At 46.9% G+C, this 6,934-nt stretch overlaps 1 pseudogene; it reads right to left on the minus strand.

Annotated features, from left to right (window-relative positions):
* Window positions 1–1,704: 1,704 nt before the first annotated feature.
* LOC103673112 lies at window positions 1,705–2,951 on the minus strand (annotated as a pseudogene).
* Window positions 2,952–6,934: the final 3,983 nt, after the last annotated feature.

Raw genomic sequence — 6,934 nt, forward strand, 5'->3', positions numbered from 1 at the left:
CATCTGGTTCTTACCTCACTTTGATCATTTACAAAGCTTATTTGTTGCTTCAGAAATGAACCCAAATAAAACTCCACCCTAAGCAGGGACAGAGTCCTCATTTTCCACTTTTCATTCGTGGACAAGACCTTATCGTTCAGCCTTGCATATACTAATGCTGTGGGTGACCAATCCATGACACCTGGCATCCCCTTTACCTGTCTGGGTCCAGCAGCTGCATTTTCTGTGGCAAGCACCTGCACCTTTTTTTTGAGTGTGGGCCAGAAGTTCTTGGGAATGACATGTGGGTGTATAAATACCCCAGCTCCCTCACCCCTTGGCCAGTATATTTCTTTTTTCCTTTTTAAGAGATTTTATTATTTATTTATTTATTTAGAGAGCATGTGTGTGTGCAAGTGTGTGTGGGGGAGGGGGCAGAGGGAGAGGGAGAGAGAATCTCAAGTAGACTCCGTTCTGAGTGTGGAGTCCAGTGCAGGGCTCAGTCTCACGACCCTAAGATCATGACCTGAGCCAAAATCAAGAGTCAGGTGTTTAACCAACTGAGCCACCCAGGTGACCGTGGCCGGTACATTTCTGAGGAATGTGCTGTACACCACTGCCTTGAGCTTCTCCATGGGACTAAGACTTACCCACCCACTTTGATAACTGGCTTGTTGGAAGTCTTCCCTTCCATGTATCACTTCCCCTCTGCTTTGGTGCTGTCCTGCACCTCCCAGAGACTACATGTTCTTGGTTGTCATCTCAGGATCTTCTTGGCGGGGAGGGAGGGGATCCAATTAAGATCAATGATAATATGGGCCAAAGGTTGACACCCTTCCCATCTCTCCGTACACCAAAAGCCCACTCTTCTCTCTCTAAAAGTTCAATAGAGAGATGGATAAAGAGGAGCAAATTCCCACTCCTGGGCTTCTCATAATGTGTTCGATCCTGCTGTGGCAGGAAGAATTCAGACACCCAGAGTGTGGCAGAGCTGTCCCTTACTAAGACTGTTAACCGCAGTGAACACGAATCTGCAAGACTAGTTGAAATGTAGGCTCTGGTGGTCACAAAGAATCCTTCTGCTGATGTTGGGGTTTCATATCTGTTTATTTCTACCAAAATAAGGTATTTTTTTGCTCCTGCAAAAATAGAAAGCCCAATAACAGAAATCTGCAGATTTTTATACTCCATTAGCGAGTTAGGTATATTTTCAGGCAGTGATTCTCAGACTTTGGTGTGCATCAACATCACCTGAAGGCTTGTTAAAACGCACATTAAACTACAGTCTTCACCCACAGAGTCTGCATGGGCCCAGGGTTTGCACTTCTAGGAAGTTTCCAGGTGATTGCTCTTGTCCAGGGAACACACTTTAAGAACAACTGCTTTAAGGAGTTGGTGTTCTTCTCCCTCCTAGTTTAGATGATTATATCTTACAGTCTGTTCCTTTTGTAGAATCTTCTAATATGACCGATGTAGTTTTCCATGTAATTGTATTGTAGCTAATTGTCAAGGTCTTTTCTTAGTGATGATAGGATATTTAGTTTTCTACTTATATAATTATCCTTGGGCTACCATAGTCTACATTAGCAGTTCTTTTAACTTAGTAAAACTAAACCTACTTCATTTAATTTTTGATTTTGATTTTTGCTGTGAAACAGTTTTCATATCTGCTCTGGGTTTCAGCAGTGGCTTAGTGAAAGCATCCCATCTTCTTTTCATCTGTAAGACTCTCGGCCCTGGTTTGGAAGGGAGGGAGAGGGGGCAGAGGGAGAGGGAGAGAGAATCTCAAGCAGATTCCGTTCTGACTGTGGGGGTGAGGTGGGGGGAGGAGGGAGAGAAAGAAAGGGGTAGGGAGGGCATCCAGAGTTCCCATATTCCTGGGGAAATGCAAACCCCTGTTTCCAGTAGAGGGGCACGGAGGGCCGGGGGAGAGGAGGAGCCCTGGCTCCAGTGGTGGCTTCAATTCCCCAGCCCCTATGAAGGAGCCAGTGCTGGAAGCTGGCTCCAGGTAAACAGAGGGAACCCTGGGAATCCAAACAAAAGCCCCAAGCCAAGGCCTTTTTTCTAGGAAAAGTCTTCTTTGCTGTTCACAGGGAGCAATAAAACCCTGCAGTTTTATTCCTTATAGAAAAATAATCTGCCCATCTTGCCCTCACTTGTCTGTATTCACGGCAAAATCAACAGCTAGACAACTTCAACCCCATCGGGGTTGGTGGCCCTACGCGTCCTGGCCCCATGCACCTTTCAGCCATTGTCTTCCCCCTCTGATTCTTCTGCCTGCTCGGTCACACTCTTGGGTGAGTCATCTCTTATCTATCTGCTGGAACCTTCTGGATTGTGCATCCCACCTTTGATGGTTACCTTGGATTCAGCCATCTCACACCCAAAAAGCTCCGGCTCACGGGCTTGCTCTGGGCTCAGCACATTGCCCTCCTTGCACACCTCCTGGTCAGACAGCAGGGTCACCACACCTCTCTTGAGGGCAGTGAGCAGCCCCAGCTGCCTCTGCCGTGGCTCCATCGTGGTGGCGGGGAGCTGCTCCAGGGGCCCCTCGGAGCCAGGCTCATGGTGAAAGTTGCTTTGTTTCCCACTCCAGTGAAGTCCATTTCCATGTGTTTCGTGAACCCCCCATACACTTCCTCCTTGGTGCGTTTGGTGGAAAGGAGACTGACCCTCACCCCTCCACTTCTTGCTGACCTGACTCAGGTTGTCTTTGCACTCATCAGATGGGCTTCCATCCAAGGCCACTGTCATCACTTTGTGTTTGCCAAAGAACACCCAGCTGTGCTTCCAGGCTGTCCAGACATCTTTCAGCTTGCTTTCCTCATGTTGGCCACGGAGAAGATGAACAAAAGGTACTTATATGTGTCCACATGTCTCTGAAGCTCTTCTGTCAGGTTCTGTTTCAGTTCTAAGCCTTTCTTGGCAGCTCCTGTTAAGGAAACTTTCTTGTCACGCTCGGATTTGGGCATTGCCCTGTATGCAGATGTGATGGAAGGTGGTCAACCTCATTTAATTTAATTTAATAAAAACATTTAAAAATTTTTTATTTTTAAGTAATCTCTATATCCAATGTGGGGCTTCAACTTACAACCCCAAGATTTAGAGTCGTGTGCTCTACTGACTGAGCCAGCCAAGTGTCCCTCATTTAATTTAATTTAATTTAATTTAATTTAATTTAATTTAATTTAATTTAATTTTTGTTTTGCTTCCCCCCCCATTTAATTTTAAACATGGACATCTCATTCTTTTTAGTTGTAATGCTTAATTAGCATATCAAATATATTGCAAATACAGTGCAAATTCTGTGGAAAGTTATGAAATTTCTAGTCTTTCAGGACACTTTTTGCAAACATAAAGTGAGGGGCTTGGAGGGGAAAGTTCTGCTCTCTTCCTTAATTACATTTGCATTCTATTTCCCAGAATAAGGAAAGAAGTCCCCTGAGGAGTTTCTAGGAAGTTCTGTGGCTACTGATGCCAGGCAGGGGTGGAGAGAGGAAAAGGGAAAGATGTTAGCTGGGTGGCCAGCAGTGGAGAGCCAGGAGGGCCACCAGCAAAGCCAACTATGTGGTAGAGACCCGGAGGGTCTAGCTTCTGGGCACGTCAGAGAGGAGGAGCAGAGACGCAGGAATGAGGCAGCTTGGAGGGGAGAGGGCTGGAGAGAAGAGGGGTGAGGGGAGGCAAGAAGCACACCCCGAGCTGGAAGGAGCAAAGCAAAAGTTGTCTCTGATGAACCCGAATCATGCAATATGCTACAGTTTTATGAAATAAATACTGTGGCATTCAGTTGCTGTGGTAAAGAGCAAGATATAAAAAAGAAATTGAGAGCCTATTTTATATGAAACCTCGTTAGGCTGGTGGGGCAAGTTCATTATAGCTTACAGCACTGGGGCCATTTTCCATGTAGCCTCTGTTACGAATCTCCTTAGGTTCATTTATAGTGAAGAAGGAGGAGAAGGAGAAGGAGGAGGAGGGGAAGGAGAAAAATAGGGCTTTGTGGAGGAATGTTATTTATTTATGTATTTATACATAAATAGGGGTAGGGGGTAGGGGGCGTGGGGCGGAGGGAGAGGGAGAGAGGGAATCCGAAGCAGGCTCCATGCCCAGCATGGAGCCCAATGCAGGGCTCAATCCCATGACCCTGAGATCATGACCTGAGCCGAAACCAAGAGCCGGATGTTTAAATGACTGAGCCCCCCAGGAGCCCAGAAGTGTAGTTTATTGGATGACAAATACACAATAAGTTATGTTTGTTCTTGGAAACTGAGTTTGCTCAATACATCGTAAATGAGCACGCTTGCGATCCTTCTCACACCTCTCCAACCTCAGCAATCCATGCCACAACCACACCAGTGTGTATTTCGATTCGTTATTACCATGGGGTTCTTTTGCGAGTCAGAAAGCTCTAGATTCTAGCCTTAGCTTTATCTTTACAAACCTGCTCAAAAGGACATTGCGTGCAATTGCCCAAATATCCCTTGGTGGATGAATGGACGAACAAAATGCAGTGTGTGTGTATGTGTGTGTGTGTGTGTGTGTGTGTGTGTTGTGTATTATTCAGCCACTAAAAGGCATGAAGTACTGAAATACCCTGTAGTGTAGATGAACCTCTTAAACCTGATGCTAAGTCAAAGAAGCCAGAGGTACAAGTTCGTAGATATGATTCCTCTCATATGAACTACGCACAATAAGTAAACCCATAGAGACAGAAAGTAGACTGGTGGTCTCCAGGGACTGGGGTGGGGGGATGGGAGTGATGACACAATGCGTTTGGGTTTTCTTTTGGGTGATAAAAATGGTGGTATTTGAAATGGCTGGGGGTTGCACAACCGGGTGAATGTACTAAATGCCATTGGATTGTATCCTTTAAAATGGTTAATTTTCTGTTATGCGAATTTCACCTCAGTTTAGAAAAAAAAAGAGAGAATATTGCCTGTGGCACATCAGATTCAAATATAACGTGAAGTTCTTTTCTTCCACGGCAGGCACGCAATGTCCCTCTCCCAGAGCACCTGGGGATGAGTTTCTCAGATGCTTCCTCTAGCACCACTAACCTCACAGCAGAAGACGGAAGCCTGACTCGTGTAATTAGAACCCTAATAGGACAGACAGTCTCTGCTTTGCTGTCTTGCCCGCTGCTCCCTTGCGGTGTATTCAATAAATTATCTCCTTTGTTCTGCCTTGGGCGAATTGTTTGACCGCACTGCGGGCTGCCACCCGATTGGGTCGCCCCACATTTGGTGGCCCCCATCCAATTGGGGGACCCCACATTTGGTGGATCCTTCATGGAGAGCCTTTGCTGACCCTGGGCTCCCCCCCGTATTCTCTGGGAATTTTTCAGGACTTTTCCTCGGAGGACCGACGCTAGGGCTCCTGGGGGAACTGATGACCTCCAGCCAAGGTGACTCCTTGGTGAGGATCCGAAGCCCCAGGGGAACCAGCTGGACTGCCCTTGCCGGAAAGGGTGAGGGATTTCCCATTTTGCCCTTGAGAGGGCCCTTCCCTCCCTCTCCTTTCTCTTTGTGGCCCTTCGGCGTCTAACCCTAGTACCTCCAAGACAACTACAGACCTTTGGCCAGGGCGGCTCCCTGTGTGGTCCTGAAGGTCTGAAGGCGAACAGGTTGGACTGTCTGCACCTGTGGGGGCAAAAGACCCCTTTCCTTCTGCTTTCTCACTCCATCCTCCAGGTCTGTTCCCAACGTGCAGTGCCACTGGGCAGTGACTCCGCACACGTTAGGGACTCGGTTGGGACCCTTTCCTGACGCTGGCTGACTCTCAGCCACCCTATCTCCTTAAAAAAAAAACAAAAACCCAAAACAAATATCCCTAATACAAGGTAGACTCTTGTGATAAAGACAGAAGCAAAGGGACGTGGGTAGGAGAGAGAAAGAAACGAGTGGGGTAGAATCTCAGATTCTGCATTTTAGAACGAATGGAAGAGAATCGATAGGAAAGGGCTTACGTTTTCACACAGAAGCGAAGAACGCAATGCTGTAAAAGTCCTAGCTATGGGTACAGATATGATTTAACCACAAATTGAGCAATCGAGGAAGGGTTATATGTGGCTGATTCCAAATCAAGTATATACAGTGTTTAGGAATCTGAGGAAGGGGTGTCCTAGGATGTAATACACCAACCAGGAAAAGGGACACAGAAGACCTTGTCTTTGGATCTGAATTTGCCACTGACGTACTTCTTCCATTCATGTATTCAGCAAGTGTATCTTGGGCGCTTATTAAGTGCTGGGCACCGGTCTAAGGGCTGGGGATCCAGCGGCAAATGAGACACACACACACTTTCTACCTTCCTGGAGCCCAGAGTCTACCGTGGACACAGACAAATGGGCGAACAAACATTCGTTGAACCAAAATGACATCATACGATGTCAAGTAATGATACGTGCTATGAAAAATAAATAGAGCAGGGTGGGAGACAGTGAGAAGGAAGATCTCTCCCAAGAGGAGACATGGCAGGAGAAATGCAATGACACGAGGAGAGGGATGTGTAAACAGAGAGCGTTGGGGGGCATAGGGAAGAGCAGGTGCAAAGGTTCTGGGACATGGTTGTGTTTACGCGCTCCGGGACGATGGAGCAGCTGGAGTGCAGAGGCAGGAAGGCCAGGGAGGAGTGTGTGTGGGGCCCGCGGGCCGTGGGAAGGGTTTATGTTTTCCAGGGGCAATCTGTGTTGTAGTACGTTATCAATACTTCCTTCCTTGGCATGGCCCCATAATAGTCCACTGTATGCACAGACCACACTTTATCCATTCATCTGTTGATGAATATTTGGGGTTTTTTCTACATTCTGGCTATTACCAATGCAAGCTTTTGTACAGACATTTGTTTTCCTTTCTCCTGGCTATATACCCATAAGTGAAATCACTGGGTCATCTGGTAATTCGGCTTAGTCTTTAAAGGAACGGCCAGACTTTTTGGAAGAGGCCACATCGTTTTACAA

Source organism: Ursus maritimus, unplaced genomic scaffold (genome assembly GCF_017311325.1).
Source record: "Ursus maritimus isolate PB19 unplaced genomic scaffold, ASM1731132v1 scaffold_4, whole genome shotgun sequence".
NCBI lineage: Eukaryota > Metazoa > Chordata > Mammalia > Carnivora > Ursidae > Ursus > Ursus maritimus.